The 18609-nt window shown below is 49.8% G+C and overlaps 1 protein-coding gene across 1 annotated transcript in view; it reads right to left on the bottom strand.

The window, feature by feature from the left end:
* The window catches only part of AKAP17A (A-kinase anchoring protein 17A), a 61962-nt gene that overhangs the window by 8091 nt on the left and 35262 nt on the right, over positions 1-18609 (bottom strand). The gene's annotated exons all lie outside the window — the stretch shown is intronic.

Below are 18609 nucleotides of genomic sequence, written 5' to 3'. Positions count from 1 at the left end.
AGGGATGTTGTAACTATTCTTGACAAGTGGTATTAGAATAAGAACTGATCATTGACTGGGCATGACAGCATGTGCTCAAAAGTCACTTGTCTTCCAAACAGAAATGTCTTGCAATTTTGCTTACAACTCTTACAAAAACAAAAAAACAAAAAATAAAAACACGATTTATTCTTTCTTCCACTCTTCTCCTAGTTTCAGTAATCTTTTTTTTAGCAAAGTTGAGTGAAGATCATGCTACAGGTTTTTAATGGTTACATTCTTGCATGTTATTTTTAAGCAACTTTGGTGGTTCAACTTATGTACACAAGAGGAGTTTATTTTATGCAGGAGTCTGGCATATGACAAGTGCATTTCTATCTCTAGGTTACAGAGACTGAAGAATGGTATCACCTTTCAGTTAAGCTTTTAAATGACAGCCTAGATAGACTCTCTCGCAAAAAATAAGAACTAAAGAAATCAGACTGAGTGGAGTTAGTACAATCCCTGGCTGAGGGTGATTCTTAACAGAGGAATATAGTCCCTTACCTATGACCAGAATTTGGATTTTAAAACTATGATTCTTAAAACACTGATACATTTTATGGCAGTGGTTCCCAACCTTTTGATTTCTGTGGACCCCCAGTGTAACATTAATGGAACCCAGGGACCCCCACAGAATCATCTTTGGAATCCGGGGACCCCCGCCTGAGTCATTACTGGAAGCTAGAGACCTAATTTATCAATATTTGTTGATATTTTTAAATTTTCTAGGCTCTCATGGACCCCCTGAGAAGGCTTTGTGGCCCCCCAGGGGTCCCTGGACCACAGGTTGGGAACCACTGTCTTATGGAATTTACAAGTAACACATCCTTGACTGACTTGACTACAAGACAATTACTGCAAAAATAAAAGATGCTACTGACTGGGATTCAATCTCAATTTTTAAAAGAAGACACAGAGAACTGATCCCAACGGTAAAGTGATGTAATATTTTAAAGCTGGGACAATTTACATGGGGTTACAAATTAAGAATGAACTGTCTGTTTTTGAAAAGAACACTTGGTTTAAAACAAAACTGACATTAACCAATAGACATTAATAGTCAAAGGATGGGTGCTTTTAATAAGATCATCAAGTTGAAGAGATATATAATCCAATTATGATACGAATTTACATAGGCTTGTTTCTATCAAGAGATCCCTAAATGGAAGAAAAATCAAATGATTCTATTTAGTCAGATCAGAAAAAAGAAAAAAAAGATACAAAAAGGTGGTCATTTTCTCTGAGAGTTCAAAGAGTTCAGTTGAAACAAACCCAACAAGATGTTGCTGGAAAGAACAAAAATAATCTTCTTATCACAAAGAATGATTGATTGGTACCCCATCGAAGGGAGCACTGTAGAACCCGGTAGGAAAAGCCTGTTATCAGTCACAACCTGTATTTGTTGTTCAGTAACAAATAATAGTCTAAGGCAGTGCTAATCTCAAGCATACTAACAATTGCATAATTGTACACAGCCTCTGTAAAGGGGAGCCAGAAGACCTTCAAAAGGACACACGAGTAGCCCACAAGACAATCCCAAAATATGATTGAGGCTGCTGTCAACGGACAATGGGCCTGATTCTAACTTTGGAGGACGGTGTTAAACCGTCCCAAAAGTGGCGGATATACCACCTACCGTATTACGAGTGGCGGTCGCACTCTGAGAGTGCTCTGGACCCCTCCATCATGCGCCCGAAGAAACTGCTGTCTTTCAACTTGGTGGTGTCACCCTAACTATCCCCGCGGGTTCCCCGATCCCTGAGGATCCTGCTGAGACGAGAAGTGGTGAGGAATAAGCTTCGGGCGCTTGCCACGGCCCGACGATCAAAATGGCGGCGAGGCTGGGATTAAACCGCCGGGCCCCTAGTGTGATCGCGTTGGACCAAGGACGCCGTGAGTGGCTCGAGAAGAGCCGGCGCCATGTTTCGGAGCGCGAAAATCCCCATGAACTGGAGGGGGGGTTGTGCCGCCACATCGGCCCGTGAGGGGGGATTCCTAGCGGCCCAGGCCGCCTCCGTGTTCCTACCCGGCGGAACCGGGTGCTGAGGGTTGCAGCGGCTGGACCCTGGAGGAGGAGCAGACCGCGGGCCGTGTTGAGGAGAGGACTCCTCGGCTCAATTCGGAGCGGCGGGGCCGCCGAGCAGGAAGCACGTGTCTACATCCACTGGACCCCGAGGCCGGCGATCCGACCGGCATACCAGAGGCGTGCCGGGCTCCGGAGGCGTGAGGGGCCCCCTAAGAGAGCCAAGTGGGCCCGCCGGGATCCGCGCTGTGGCTCGGACTCGGCCCATTGAGAGGGGCGGTGCGGCTGCATCTAAAGGGAGAGGAGGCCCAAAAAGAAAAAAAGGAAAAGTGAAAAGAGAGCCTGGCGGCCCGGGGGGGCTCCCGTGTGCCCCAGCCCGGCGGGGCCAACCACTGATTGCCAACCAAGCTGGCGGAGAGAGACCCCCCCAAATACCCATCAAACCGTGAAACTACTGTGCGGACGGCGCGCGCGCGCCACCTTCGGCTGCAGGGATCGGCGGCCTGACAGGGGTGAGCGCAGACCTGTCGGGGGTGCGCCGTGCCCCAGGGGTGTGAGGAGCCGGATCCTCACGCGCCAGACAAGACCAGTGGAATTCCAGAAGAAGGGGGCCCCTTCTCCCCCCCGCCTGCACAGGGGGGTGCAACGGGTGGACTGCGGGGAGCGGGCTGATCTGCCGACCCCCCCCTCCTGGGACCGGGGGCGAGGTCGACCCTCCGGGGCCCGGGGAAACACAGATATGATTACCTGCCTTCGGAGTTATCCCCCCGAAGGTCTCCCGACTGGAGGGGCTCCTGACACTGGGGCCTCCTGGCGATCCTGAACTGGTGGCGCCTGGTGGGGCCCTAATCAGAGCCGGGTGATTCCCTGGAGCCTCCTCTCCCTGCTCAGTGGCACATCCCAGCCGGACTGGGGGTGGACTCGCGGCTGTCGGGCCCCAAGCAAGGAATTAAGACCGTACAAATCCGCTTATGACGGAACCACACCAATGAACCTCCTCTGGGACTCCCCTCTTGGGTCCCCGGTAGTGTGAGGGCGCTTCAGGTGCTGGAGCTCGGAAAGAATTACTACAAGAGACAATATAAGCCCATCCTAACTCCCTGAGGCGAGATGGGGAAGGACAGAGTGAACAAACAACCTCCGACATCCCAGCAGAAGATCGAGCAGTTCACGACGCCGGCAGGCCCAAGGGGAGACGGAGACGCGACTAATGGGGCCCCGGCGCTGGATGGAGTGAGTGCCATCCACCAAGCAATTCAATCATCGCAGTCAGCCGTGGAGACCAGAATCGGGGAAGTGCGAGAGGACGTGGGCCTTATTAGGCAAGACATCAGAAACGCAGTGAGACGAATTACCGAAGTGGAAGGCCTGGTCTCCCAGACTGAGGACGAAATAGCTGATCTTAGAACTAAAGTGGCCCAGTTGCAGACTCGGACCGGTGAGTTGCACCGTCGTGCTGAAGACGCAGAAAATCGATCGAGACGCAACAATCTGCGCCTCGTCGGATTCCCAGAAGGCGTAGAGGAAGACAAGGCCTCCGAATTCTTGGAGCGTTGGTTCAAGACTTGGATGCCAGATCAAACTCTCTCACCCTGGTTCGCAACTGAACATGCCCACAGGACCCTTGCTCCGCGTCCTCCGCCGGGTGGCCCAAAACGCCCGTTGATTGCACGCTTTTTCAATTTCAAAGATCGAGACAATATCCTTAAGGAAGCCAGACACTCTGAAGACCTTCAATGGGAGAATCATAAGATCTTAATATTACCAGACTACACTCGTGAAGTCCAGATCCATCGCCGGTCATATGAGCAGGTCAAACAAAAACTCAGAGCAATGCAACTCTCATACATGCTCCTCTTCCCTGCACGGCTCAAAGTCCTTATTGCTGGAAAGGCGTATTTCTTTGAATCCCTGGAGGAGGCGTGGGACTGGCTGACCGAGGGGGGCGTCGGAGCCCGGAGGGGACCCCTGAGACAGACGGGAGAGCCCGGAGGTCCAGGACGCGTCACGAACCAAAGATGACAACCGCCTGAGCCAATCCCCGGTGCTCGCCTGATATGAGACATACGGCCCCCATCGAGGTGCACGGGGTGGCAGGGGCCGCCCGGTTCGCACCTGCGGACCCTGGAGGAGGCCCCACCAGTAGCTTGGTGCTTCTTTAATGCCTGTCACATATGGCATTACTTCTGACCATTGATTGCAAATGATCTGACTGAATCCACTCCACTCCAATGACAGTACTTCTGGCTGTTTTGGTTGGGTATTTGGGCAACAGATGCTTCCTGGGTGGGAGTATGGGGAGGGGGGCGAGAAGTTTGAAATGGGGTTAAATAGTAATGTGTTGATAAGTTTCCTTTGTTGTTCTAATATTTCACTGTTCCGTTCGAAACGGTCGTCCCTATGTCCACTGGCAGACACTCGACAATCTAAAACACCCACACAACCCACGCCTGGTCCTCACTGACACAGATCATCTCAAGGAATGTGAACGGCCTGTTAGACAAGATCAAGAGGTCCGCAGTATTTAATACTCTCCGCAGATACTCCCCCTCAGTGGTCCTACTACAAGAAACCCACCTCCTTGGGTCTAAGTGCCCCATGCTCGCACGAGGAGGATATGACAGGGTCTATCATGCGGGCTTCTCCAGAGGCTCTAGAGGAGTGGCCATTCTACTCCACCGTTCACTACCCATGGTGATTACAGCCACGCAGTCCGACCCCCAGGGCAGATTTGTAGTAGTCACAGGGTTACTCCATGGATTACAGCTTAACCTTGTATGTGCATATGCCCCCCCCCAGCTGGACTTGATACTTTCTTACTCTCACTCCGCCAAGTGGCAGCGGGACTCCCCAGGGAACCACTCTAATGGGAGGGGACTTTAATGCCGTTCTCGATCCCAGGCTGCATGTATCCGGCGATGTCACTGCTAGTAGATCCAACCGGGCTTCGAGTCTTAGTGGCTGGGCTGAGAGTCTCGGCCTATGTGAGGTATGGAGAACTTGGCATCCTAGGAAACGTCAATACACGCACACATCGGCCGCTCACCTGACACATGCCAGAATCGATCTCGTGTTCATGCCCGCTCTAGACATCATCAGCGTCACAGGGGCGGAGATATTGCCTCGTGGAGTCTCAGACCACGCACCGGTACAGATCCGGCTGGGTGGAGCAGACCCCACCAGACGCCCGATGTGGCGTCTGAATGCATGGTACCTACAAGACAGTGACTACACTCTTGAGGTTAGAGATCATGCACAAAAGTTTGAACAGAACCTGGGATCGGTCCGGTCTCCAGGTATAATGTAGGCCGCCTGTAAAGCCACTCTTAGAGGACATGCCAAATATCTCCTTCGCTCGCGTGAGCGTGGTCGAAATTCGCAAGTGTCTGAGTTGGAGGCCAGGGCGCTAAGCCTGGAACGCCAGCAAACGACCTCAGCGTCGGCCTCTAATCTGAGGCAGCTCACCATTGTTAGAGACTAAATCAAGCACTTAGTGCTAGAATCAGCGAAACACATTTGGAGAGCCTCAGCCGCCCGAGTGTATGGTTGGGGGGACAAGAATGGGAAGCTTCTACATTGGCTGGCCACCCGCCCTCTGGCTAATAGAATCATACCCAAAATCAAGGAGGACGACTCGGGTTCTCTTTCTAAAACACCCATCGAAATTGCGCAGAGTTTTGCCTCCTACTACACACGCTTATACGCAGAGCACCCCCGGCCCACTGTTGAAAGGGAATCCCCCCTTCTAAATGATATAACTCTCCCCAGAGTTTCCCAAGCGGCAAGGAATAGTTTGGACGAGGCTATCAGCCTCGCAGAAATCACCAATGCGATTGCCAGCTTGGCACTGGGCAAGACCCCAGGGCCAAATGGATTCCCGGCAGAATTATACAGTAAATGCTGTGATATCCTGGGTCCCCACCTGCTTAGTATGTATGAGGAAGCTGAACGACAGGGCCGTTTCCCTTCTGGGATCGACCAAGCCACAATTGTAGGGATCCCCAAGACCCAACCCCCGTCACGACATTGCTCGGCATATCGGCCCATTTCACTTCTAAATACTGAGATCAAAGTGTTGTCCTCAATCCTCGCCTCCAGGCTGAGGGAGGTAATGCTCACATTGGTACACCCTGACCAATGTGGCTTCATGCCCACCGTAGCACTAGGCACTGCATTAGACGGTTACATCTGGCCTTTGCGCACCGCAGGACCCGGTCTCACACCCCCTTGGCTTTACTTCTGCTCGACTTTGAAAAAGCTTTTGATATGGTAGATTGGTCCTACCTTGATCGCGTTCTACAAGGAAACGGACTTGGACCTAAATTCCAAGGCCTGGTGAGACTACTCTATTCTAACCTGACGACCCGGGTCCAGGTGAACGGGGTGGTCTCCGACCCGTTCCCCATTGGTTGCGGCACCCGACAGGGGTGCCCATTATCCCCTCTACGCTTCGCACTAACAATAGAACCCCTGGCGATGCTGTTGCGAGAAGACCCTCTAATCGAAAGTTGGTCTTGGCCTACTGCCCCAGAGGACCGTGTGGCGCTATATGCAGACAACGTCCTATTGTACATTTCTAACCCGGCCAAGAGTGGCCCTCACATTCTACAGATTCTGGGCCTCTTCGAGGAGGCCTCCAGACTGACTCTAAATCCCAGCAAGTCTCTATTGGTCCCCCTCCACCACTCCAGAGATTGTGTTGACTGGCAACAAAATATCCCAGTGCGGAGAAATAGTTTTAAATACTTGGGAATACATGTTTCACTACTCCTTGAACTAACATGGGAACTTAACATTATACCACTTACTAGAAGAATCAAAAACGACCTCCAGTGTTGGAGGACCCTCCCCCTCAACTTGCTTGGAAGAATAGCACTCTATAAAATGATGATCCTTCCCAGACTCCTCTATTACAAAATTTCCTGCATCCTATCCCGATGAGATGGTTCAGGGAGATGGACTCGTTAGCGTGCCAATTCATATGGAACGGCACCCGTCCCAGACTGGCGCTCAAAACCTGCCAGAGAGACGTCTATGATGGAGGGTTGGGCATGTCTAATATCCATTACTATCACCTCGCGATGCACCTGCTCGTGATTAACGACTGGGTGGGGGGTGGATGGATGGATCCAGCATTCCGATTGGAACTCCAGACGCTGAGCTACCTGCGGATCTTTGATGCCCTGTACGGTGGCCCGATCTCCCGGGATGTCCCAGATGTGACCAAGGTGATATTGCTGGGATGGCGGGCGGCCCAGAAGGTGATGAGGTGGTGGGGGCGCCTCACCCAGCAGACCCCGATATGGCACAGGAAACATTTAACAGAGGTAGCGGGCCTGGAGGGATTTCAGAAGTGGGACAATATAGGTATTTCCACACTGGGTGACGTTTGGGGCAGGTCACACATGCGATCCTTTGAGGAACTCCAGAAGCTCTTTTCACTAAACAAGACGCAATTCCATAAGTATCTCCAGCTTCGCCACGCACTACTATTACACGTCTGAGCAGGGGATAACATACCCCTATGGAGGCAAGGGCACTGATGGGGAGCCTGGGCAAAGGAGGTGTCTCCCAGATATAGCGCATCTTGGTTGCCAGCACTGCTTGTTCCCTGGAGGGGCTTCGCCAGAGGTGGGAGGGATGGGTGGGTCCCATGGATGAGGTGGACTGGGACGAGGCACTGATGGCCCCGCGAACTCTAACAATGGCCACTTGTTTCCGATTAATACAGACCCAGTACCTCCACACAGCTTACCTTACACCCACTAAATTACATAGAGTGGGCCTTCGGTCCACAGCCGACTGCCCCCGATGTATGAACCCGGAAACTGATTTCTTTCACATGGTATGGGCATGCCCGGTCATAGCGACCTACTGGAGGGCGGTCATGCGGGAAGTCTCTGGTGTCCTGCAGGAAGATATAGGAATGGCACCATTGCCTCTCCTGCTGGGGATCATGGGAGACATTGGAATGAGAAGACCGGATTGAACTTTCCTGGGGGTGGCATGCCTAGTGGCTAAGAGATATAATGGCTGACTGGAAGGCCAGGGGCGTGCCGGCATTGACTAAATGGAGGCGAGGGATGGACTGGTGTGCTCAGCGTGAAAAACTTGTATATGAGGTTAGAGGATGCCCGAATAAATATAACAAGGTTTGGGGGAAGTGGGAGGCCGCGTCATGTACCTTTCCTACATTATCGAACGGCACTACATTGGGGAGGATCAGTGTTAACCCCGCCCCCCCCCCCCCAACTGGTGTGTGGCCTCCACAAGGTTACTCCAACAAGACTGCATACAATCTTCACTTACAGTGTTTTGCCCGGGACAATGGGATTGACCACCGTTAGGTGCTCGTTGGCACCTAGTTTTGTGTATGTATCATTGTTTTATTTCTCTGCAAAATCAATAAAAATGTCTTTATAAAAAAAACTTGCCAGGGCTGTTGGAAACAATGCAGGCAGATCTATCTTTACCTCTGAATGTCCTCTCAATCATTATCCTTAAAAGCATCTAGTAGTTTGACTAATTCATTAACCACATATTCATGATAAGGACTAATAAACAGGCCGGAGCCTTACAATCAGCTACACAGCAGCTAACTGATAAGCATGTAGATATGGAGGCAACCATGAAGACACATGTAGCAAGAAATACAACTCGTAAAAAAAAAATAAAAAAAAATAAGATCCTTCAGAAAGGCACGGTGGTCAACCAAACGGAAACAAAACACATGCAGATGTTGAAATGTAGCTTCAAGTCATGACCTACAACTCATAGGTAGTGAGAGAATCAACAGTGAGCTACAGGGATATTGAAACAAAAGGGAAGACCCCTTCAATGCTGGCTGAGTTCAAATATAAACTGTCACTGTGAACCAGGCATACAGATGAAAAAAAAAACAGACAGCACAGTACAAGGGTGAACATACTCACTGAAGCAGAAACCTCAACATATGCTGGGCTACTGAGGTAACAGTATTTCAGACTAATCATTTCACTTGCTAATTACAAGTAATATGGGCAGATCATAACCCTCAGGAGAGCGCAAATAGGAAAAGTATTCTGGTAGAATAATGTTGTAGGAAAATGACTCCTTGTTGCATTTACCCCCACATTTTGCCTGAAATTGATGCTGACTTGACTGAGAAGTGTGCTGGGACCCTGCTAACCAGGCCCCAGCACCGGTGTTCTTTCACTAAAAATGTACCATTGTTTCCACAATTGGCATACCCCTGGCACACAGATAAGTCCCTTGTAAACGGTACCAATGGTACCAAGGGCCGTGTGACCAGGGAAGGTCCCTAAGGGCTGCAGCATATGTTTTGTCACCCTAAGGGACCCTCACCTAATACATGCACACTGACATTACAGATTGTGTATGATGGTGGGGAGAAAAAGGCAAAGTCGATATGGCATCCCCCTCAGGATGCCATGCCTACAAAATACTGCCTGTGGCATAGGTAAGTCACCCCTCTAGCAGGCCTTACAGCCCTAAGGCAGGGTGCACTACACCACAGGTGAGGGCATAGCTGCATAAGCAATATGCCCCTACAGTGTCTGTAAGTACTGGGTGGCCATATTAAGTATATGGTCTGGGACTTTGGCAAAACGAACTCCACAGCTCCATAATGGCTACACTGAATACTGAGACGTTTGGTATCAAACTTCTCAGAATAATAAACCCACACCGATGCCAGTGTTGGATTTATTACAGAATGCACACAGAGGGCATATTCTAAGATGCCCCCTGTAATTTATCCAATCCTTCAGTGCAGGACTGACTAGTAAGTGCCAGCCTGCCACGGAGTCCTGTGTGGAGTACCTTACATTTTATGTATGTGCTTCAAATCTTGAACTTGTGGTTCTAAAATAAATTAAGAAAATATATATTTTTTATATAAAACTATTGGCCTGGAGTGAAGTCTGAGTGTGTGTTCCTCATTTATTGTCTGTGTGTGTACAACAAGTGCTTGACACTACCCTCTGATAAGCCTACTGCTCAACCACACTACCACAAAATAGAGCATTAGAATTATCTAATTTTGCCACTATCCTACCTCTAAGGGGGACCCTGTGACTCCGGGCACACTATCTCTTAATTTGAGATAGTATATACAGAGCCAACTTCCTACAAATGTCAAACAACATCCAATAAATTAGAATAGTTAAATATGCTGATGAACCAAAGTAGTTCTCACTCTGAATTAAGACCATCAATTGACTTGCTCGGAGGACGACATAAGCAGTTGCAGGAGCCTGAATTTTCACCAGGGCAACTTGTCTATGCAGCATAAAATATAATACATCTCCAGATGATTATGTGATAAGAACAACAAAAAAAACAACAAAAAAAACACTCAGATCTGTTCAGGAAGAGTAACATATCACATATTAACCCATTTCTCTATTCCAGAGTGTCTGCACTGGCAACCTGATATGGTTTGTTGATCTGTCTCAATAACGATAGTCTATTTCTCCAGCTCTTACATCAAATCAAAATCAAATCATTAACATTTATAAAGCGTGCTACTCACCCGTGCGGGTCTCAAGGCGCTAGGGGGAAGGGGGAGTTACTGCTGCTCGAAAAGCCAGGTCTTGAGGAGTCTCCGGAATGCGGAGTGGTCCTGAGGCTGGTGGGGAGGGTGTTCTAGGTCTTGGCTGCCAGGAAGGAGGACCTCCCACCCGCCGTGGAGCGGCAGATGCGAGGGACGGCAGCGAGCGCGAGGCCAGAGGAACGGAGGAGACGGGTGGGGGCGTAGAAGCTGAGGCAACGGTTGAGGTATTCCGGTCCCTTGTTGTGAAGGGCTTTGTGTGCGTGGGTGAGAAGTCGGAAGGTGATCCTTTTGCTGACTGGGAGCCAATGCAGGAGTCTCAGGTGTGCGGAGATGTGGCTATTGCGGGGTACGTCGAGGATGAGGCGGGCCGAGGCGTTTTGAATACGTTGCAGGCGTTTTTGGAGTTTAACGGTGGTCCCAGCATAGAGGGTGTTGCCGTAGTCCAGGCGGCTCGTGACGAGGGCGTGGGTCACGGTTTTTCTAGTGTCGGCGGGGATCCAGCGGAAGATCTTGCGGAGCAGGCAGAGGGTGAGGAAGCAGGCGGAGGACACGGCGTTGACTTGCTTGGTCATGGTGAGAAGAGGGTCCAAGACGAAGCCGAGGTTGCGGGCGTGGTCTGAGGGGGTCGGTGCGGTGCCAAGGGCCGTGGGCCACCAGGAGTCGTCCCAAGCGGACAGGGTGTTGCCGAGGATGAGGACTTCTGTTTTGTCAGAGTTCAGCTTTAGGCGGCTGAGCCTAATCCAATCTGCGACGTCCTTCATGCCCTCTTGTAGGTTGGTCTTGGCGCTGGCGGGGTCCATGGTGAGGGAGAGTATAAGTTGGGTGTCATTGGCGTAGGAGGGGATGATGATGTTGTGCTTGCGTACGATGTCGGCGAGGGGGCTCATGTAGACATTGAAGAGTGTCGGGCTGAGCGATGAGCCTTGAGGTACGCCGCAGATGATCTCGGTGGGGTCTGAGCGAAACGGTGGGAGGTAAACTCTTTGAGAGCGGTTAGAGAGGAAGGAGGCGATCCAGTCCAGGGCCTGGCCTTGGATCCCGGTGGAGCGGAGGCGGGTTATTAGGGTGCGGTGACAGACTGTGTCGAAGGCAGCCGGGAGGTCGAGGAGGATGAGGGCGACTGTTTCACCGTTGTCCATCAGGGTTCTGATGTCGTCTGTGACTGAGATGAGGGCGGTTTCAGTGCTGTGGTTGGTTCGGAATCCGGTTTGTGAAGGGTCGAGCAGGTTGTTGTCTTCCAGGAAGGTGGTAAGCTGTTTGTTGACGGTCTTCTCTATTATCTTGGCAGGGAAGGGGAGGAGCGAGATGGGGCGGAAGTTTTTCAGGTCGCTAGGGTCAGCCGTAGGTTTCTTTAGTAGGGCGTTGACTTCGGCGTGTTTCCAGCTTTCGGGGAAGGTAGCAGAAGAAAATGAAGAGTTGAGGACGGCCTGGAGGTGCGGGGCGATGATGTTGTCGGCTTTATTGAAGATGAAGTGAGGGCAGGGGTCCGATGGGGCGCCGGTGTGGATAGAGTTCATGGTGGTTTTGGTTTCTTCAGTGTTGATGTGGGTCCAGGCGTTGAGGGTGATGGCCGGGGGTGTGGGTTCGGTGATGCTTGGTTGGGTCTGGTGTCCGAAGCTGTCGTGGAGGTCGCTGATCTTGCGATGGAAGAAGGTGGCGAGGGAGTTGCACAAGTCTTGTGAGGGCGTGACGGCGTTGGCGAACTCTTTGACGATGCTGAAAAGTTCTCTGCTGTTGTGGCTGTTTTTGTCCAGTCTGTCGGTGAAAAAGTTCCTTTTGGCTGCGCGGATCAGGTGGTGGTGTTCGCGGGTTGCGTTTTTGAGGGCGGTCATATTGTCGGCGGTGTGGTCCTTGCGCCAGGCCTTCTAGAGGGCGCGACATGTTTTCTTCGATTCTTTAAGGTTGTCAGAGAACCAGAGAGGTTTTTTGGTGATGGCCTGTTGATGCGTGCGTCTGAGGGGAGCAAGGTTGTCTGCGCAGTGGGAGATCCAGTTCGAGAGGCTGAGGGCTGCGTCGTTGGGGGTCAGTGGTGAGGGTAGGTTGGTTGACGGCGAGTGCAGAGAGGAGTTGCTCTTCGGGGATTTTGTTCCACTGTCGACGAGGGATGGGTTGAGTGCGGAGGTGGCGGGTCTCGCGTCGGAATGTGAAATGGACACAGCTGTGGTCGGTCCAGTGTAGAGCGGAGGCGTGGCTGAAGGAGACGTGTTTGCTGGCGGATAAGATAGGGTCAAGCGTGTGTCCGGCGATGTGGGTGGCGGTGTTCACCAGTTGCTGGAGGCCGAGGTTGACGAGGTTGTCGAGCAGGGCGGTGGTGTTGGGGTCGTTGTTTTGTTCCAGGTGGAAGTTGAGGTCGCCTAGGAGGATGTAGTCCGGCGAGGCGAGGGCGTGCGGGGAGATGAAGTCGGCGATGGAGTCGCTTAAAGGGGCACGCGGTCCGGGGGGACGGTAGACGAGGGATCCTCTGAGGGTGGTCCTGGGGTCGGTGCGAATCTGGAAATGCAGATGTTCAGCGGCGAGAGGGGTGTCTTCGGTGGAGGTGGTGACGCTGATGGAGTCTTTGAAGACGATGGCGATACCTCCTCCTACTTGGTTGGTGCGGTCTTTTCTGGAAATCTTGTAGCCTTCGGGGATGGCAGTGGCGATATCTGGGGCCGAAGAGGCGTTCATCCAGGTCTCCGTGATGAAGGCGACGTCCGGTGCTGTGGAGTCCAGGAGGTCCCAGAGTTCAACGGCGTGCTTGTGGACAGATCAAGCGTTGACCAGGATGCACTTGGTGGTTGATGGCGCGTGGGCTGGTGGTCGTGGTAGTTGCGTGGTGGAAGATGCGATTGCAGGAGTTGCAGGCGAAGGGTCCATGGGTGCGTTTGGGGTGAGCTTGGAAGCAGGTGTTGGAGCGCCCTGGGTTGAGGGCGTGGAGGGTGGTGGGGTCGTAGCGGAGCAGCGGGGTTTGGGAGAGCTGGGGACCAGGTGTCATGGCGCTGGGCGCGGGCGCAGACGGGCTTGCCTCTGGCGCGCCAGCGGCACGCCTGCTGCGCGCTCGCGCAACGGCCACCATAAGAGGGAGGAGGGGAGGTAGGGGTCAGCTGGGGGCGAATGGGAGCTGGGGGGCGGGGGCGTGCAGGAGGTCGCCCGGGAAAGCGGGAGGGAGGGGGGGGACAGGTAGAGTGAGAAGAGCTGTGGGAGGGGGGTTTAAAGGTGGAGGGGGGTGAGTTTTAGGAAGTTTAGGAGATTAGGGAGAGAGATAGGAGTAGGGTTGGGAAGATAGGGGAGGGGGGTTGTAGAGGTGGGTGAGGGTGAGAGGTAGAGTGAGAGGATAGGAAGATAGGGGTGGTAACAGAGGGGGTGGTGGGAGGGGGGGAGAGATAGAGAAATAGGTAGATAGGAGGAGGTGGTGAGTGAGGGAAATAGATAGAGAGATAGGTAGATTGGTAGATAGGAGGAGTGAGGGAGGCAGATAGCGAGCGGGGTAAATAGGGGTGATAGAGAGGGGGAGGCGAGTGAGGGAGAGAGATGAGACAGGAGCAGGAGGGCAGGCGGGGGAAGAACAGAAGACGGAGGACGAAGAAACAGTAGAACAGAAGAACAGAAGACGGAGGACGAAGGAACAGAAGACGGAGGACGAAGAAACAGAAAAACAGAAGAACAGAAGACGGAGAACGAAGAAACAGAAAAACAGAAGAACAGAAGACGGAGGACGAAGAAACAGAAAAACAGAAAAACAGAAGAACAGAAGAACAGAAGACGGAGGACGAAGAAACAGAAGAACAGAAGACGGAGGACGAAGAAACAGAAAAACAGAAGAACAGAAGACAGAGGACGAAGAAACAGAAAAACAGAAGAACAGAAGATGGAGGACGAAGAAACAGAAAAACAGAAGAACAGAAGACGGAGGACGAAGAAACAGAAGAACAGAAGACGGAGGACGAAGAAACAGAAAAACAGAAGAACAGAAGACGAAGAAACAGAAGAACAGAAGACAGAAGACAGGGGCGAAGAAACAGAAGACAGAAGATCACAGAAGAAGATACCGAAGACGAAGAACAGAAGGCAGAAGACCACAGAAGAAGATGAAGAAGAAGAGAGGCGACAGGAGAGGCTGAGAAGCACACAGATGAAGAGAGAAGACGGGGAAAAGAAGAGTACAGAAGAAGATTACAGATTACATAATTCCCCAACAATATCTTTGGATTCTACAAGGACCATATGAATGATAGCTGGAAATTGTTTCAGCCTAAACATGAATTTGCCACATCCGCACCCTAATCCACCATCTTATCCATAATGAGAATTACATTTTCATGTTTACTGACCTCTCACTAACTTCCACTGCCTCCTACTCGGAGCGTCAGGTAGGTTTCACTTGGATGCTGGCAAGGTTATAACCACAGACTTCTCTGGTTTATTAGATTTTTCCATATAAACTGTAATAGTTGTATTTACTTTTTTGTTTTAAACACAACGTATCATCAGAACCTTATGAACTGGTAATGGTTGGTGCTACACTTCATGATATATAAATTGTGAGTGTCTCATGTCCAAAATAAATAAATTATATATATCCCGCCACTGGATTTACACTGTTTGACCACAGTCATTGTTTTCAATGTCTAAGTTAAGTCCTTGCCTTCTAGGTGGAGCAGATGTTTTCAGTATGGTTATAACCAGCTGGCCATGGGTTCTCATGACCTTTGAGTCATCTTCGAAGTCTAATAAGCTTATGCCTTGCTTTTGTCCTCCTCGTCTCCTCTTCCAACACGGTAGCCCAGCGGCACATCTCCCAAGTCAGGGTAGAACAGTCACATTGTGTCCAAATCTTGGTTCTACAATATGCAGGAGCAGCAACTTCTGCAGCTGTTGTTGCAGTGTTTCATTCAAAGAAGAGACAAAAGTAACGACATCTAGGGCCACCAATTATGTCAAATAGAGCATTAGAAGGAAGCCACTACAAATCTAAGAGTGGCCCCTAAAAAAACCATGCTACGCAATTCAATAAAGGGTAACTCTTCAAACAAACATGCACTGTGCAACTTTTGGAGCAGGTTCTCTAAAATTTTCATCAGCTTCAATGCAGTACAAATGGTGGAGACAAACTATAACGACGGGAAATGTGCATCAGTGAGGTCACCAAGCAGACATCCCATGCTGAATTAATCTAGCTTATTGCGGGTCAAGAGCCAGGCTGCAAAATCATCTTTAGTCCTTACTTTGTTGTTGAGCACAGATCAGGCCTGACAAGACAAAGATGTAAATGTACTAACCTTTGAAGATGGTCTACATGTCATGTAGAATAAAGTACACAAGAAATATGTGGGCAAGGCACTATGGGGAGGAGTCTCAAACCTGTACTGCAAGTAATGTGTTCTTAAGGAGGACACTATCTATACAGCACAGGTATACCAAGGAATGCATCATACAAATATAACAGACACCACATCACCTCTTAGCCAATCATACATTGATGCAGAAAGTAAAAGAATAGTTATAGTAGACTTTGTCCCTTTAACCCACCGGCGAAAGGGATGGTTGTTCACCTGTGTATATGATTTGCCACCATCAACTATCTCCATCTCTTCAGAAAACAGAGATGGGGCTTTAGTTCCTCTCCACGATGACTGGGTGCATCCAGTGTCTAGCAGAACACTGTGTTTACAGGGAGGAATGAAAAGAGTATATGGAGCAGAGAAAGGCAGGTGGGAGACAACTTCCCACCATTGGAAGGATTTTGGTTTTACATTTCATATTTACAGTATGATTTTACACTTCTGGGTGTACCCCTAGGTACCAGAGTGCAAATCTGTTGCAATGTCTTCACATCAGATCCACGACATTAAAGGCACTCTTTACAGCTGCATTTGCTATCAGGCTCTCTTCTAGAGCATAGTTTGTGCATACATCCTACCATTTCAGTGCAAGTCAGTTAAAATGTAATTTGGAGAAAAAGGAAATTCTTCCCTTTTGCTCCCACTCGGACAACTGGTGGGAAACAGCTTGGACTTCTGCTCTGCTGCCATACTTTCCCCACCTATCTTTAGTGTGAAACATTTGGACGCCAAATTGTACAATCAACTGTCCATGCAAACCCATGTTTCTGAGGTGTTTGCTATGTGTTTGGGTTGCTCTGCCACCTCAAGAAACATCTCTATCTCCTTCCTTTACATTGTAGGATAACAGTGGTACTTGCGTTGGTCACATGGTGGCTGGATTATGTCAGAGCTCTTTGTTTAGGGGTGTCTAAGGCTTTGCTAGGTCGTTGCCGGGGGTGTAGAATGCTGCTGCCCAGTCAATCTTGCGATTGCCTAGATAGACAATGATCTTCCCACTTTATAAAATCTTTGCGTTGGCTGCCTATCAAACAATGGATCCTTTTTAATCACTCTCTCTGGTCCACCATACAGTATTTCAGTCCAGTCCTGGCTATCTTGCTGTCAGATTCCTTTCCTATCGTCCTGCCAGAACTTTGCATTCAGTGTCTTCCGCCTTGTTGGCTGTGCCTTGTATCAACATATACGGAAGAGAGATAAAGGCAGCCTTCTCGTACTTAGTGGCCAAAGTCCGGAATCAGCTTCCGCTGGACCTTCCGATGCTTCCTTCAGAAGTTTTACATAGGTGGCTGAAAACATGGCTCTTCTCTTACTAGAGTTTTATCTCTGTGTATGGCTGTGTACCTTTAGCCTTCGCACCAGGACACTGAGTAGCCAGGTGCTCTACAAGTCCCAGCCATTCATTCAGTCAGTCAGTAGAAGAAGAGTTAATACCACTATACGAGGAGGATGGCTCAATGAAATGAAACCCTCACAACAGACAGGAGGTGATCTACTGGTTGAGTATTTGAATGCCAGCAACGAGTTTATTGAATTTTCCAGCCACTTAGCATGTTTAGTTTACTGATGGTAATTTCAAATGTGTGCAGAGACATCAAAGTTAGGAGTGTGGGGGGTGTTAATTTTCCAATAACTGTGGTTATTGACAAAACTACATGACATTTGGCAGACATTTAGCATGCTTAGTTTTTTGCAGGTATAGAAAGAGCCAAGCACTTGAAGATCAATTCGGGAGGTTGGGGATACAAAGATTTAAAAAAAGAAAAATGCAAAAACAAAATGCATTTGCAATGCAATGGGTCTTGTGTTTGCTTGAGTTAGAGCTTTTAGCGTTGTAAGTGCCTAATTGGACTTTTCTTGTCACACAAACTGAAAACAAAAAGTAAAACAGTTGACATAGGCGAGCCAATTCAAAGCGCCGCCGTGAGCGAGAAGGAGATAGACAAAAAGAAAAAGAAGTTTGCTCGCAGTCAAAGTTATCGTCAAAAGTGCAATCATCCATGTCACAGGGTCGATGGCCATGGAGGTAACAAAACCGGCCCAAGGAGGGGCAATCGTAAAGCCGTTACCAACAAAAAAGGATTTTTGCAAGGCAAGCCCATGAACGAGTGATCGTGATGGGGATGAGGTTGGCGTGGTTAAAAGCCCAAATACACACCAACACGTCGGAAAAGCAGCGCTTGTGCGCTGCTATGCTCATCCTAAAAACAGAGGGGAGGGGAGGGGATATGGGGACTTGGCATTTGCTAATAACTCTGGCACTCTTTAATTGATCTGTGTAAAACATGGCTGGATATTAGCAGGAATTGCAGGTTTTATGTTAGAGAGGGAGAGCAAGAGTTAAATGGAAGGGGGGGGGGGGGGGGGGGGGGGGGGGGGGAAACACCGGTTTGTTAATTAAGAAAAAAAATAAAAAGTCTAGTAGTCTAAAAACAAAGCTGCCTTCCAAGGATTTCAATAAAAGAAAACCACTCATGCAACAAGGCACATTGCCTCAATAACTTGATTTTCATTTAGTGCCGGGTACTTCTGGTACACTACTTATTTAATGATTAACTGAAATGAAAGTTTGTCGTCCTTCTAGTGTTTAAACTTGTTACCTGTAGGTCCGAAGAAGATCTTAGCTGTAAGTGCTTAACTTGCATCCACATATTACTGGCCACATTAAACGAGATTTTCTAATCACAAAA

This window comes from Pleurodeles waltl, chromosome 8 (genome assembly GCF_031143425.1).
Source record: "Pleurodeles waltl isolate 20211129_DDA chromosome 8, aPleWal1.hap1.20221129, whole genome shotgun sequence".
Taxonomy (NCBI): domain Eukaryota; kingdom Metazoa; phylum Chordata; class Amphibia; order Caudata; family Salamandridae; genus Pleurodeles; species Pleurodeles waltl.
This window is presented reverse-complemented; position numbering and strand designations above follow the sequence as displayed.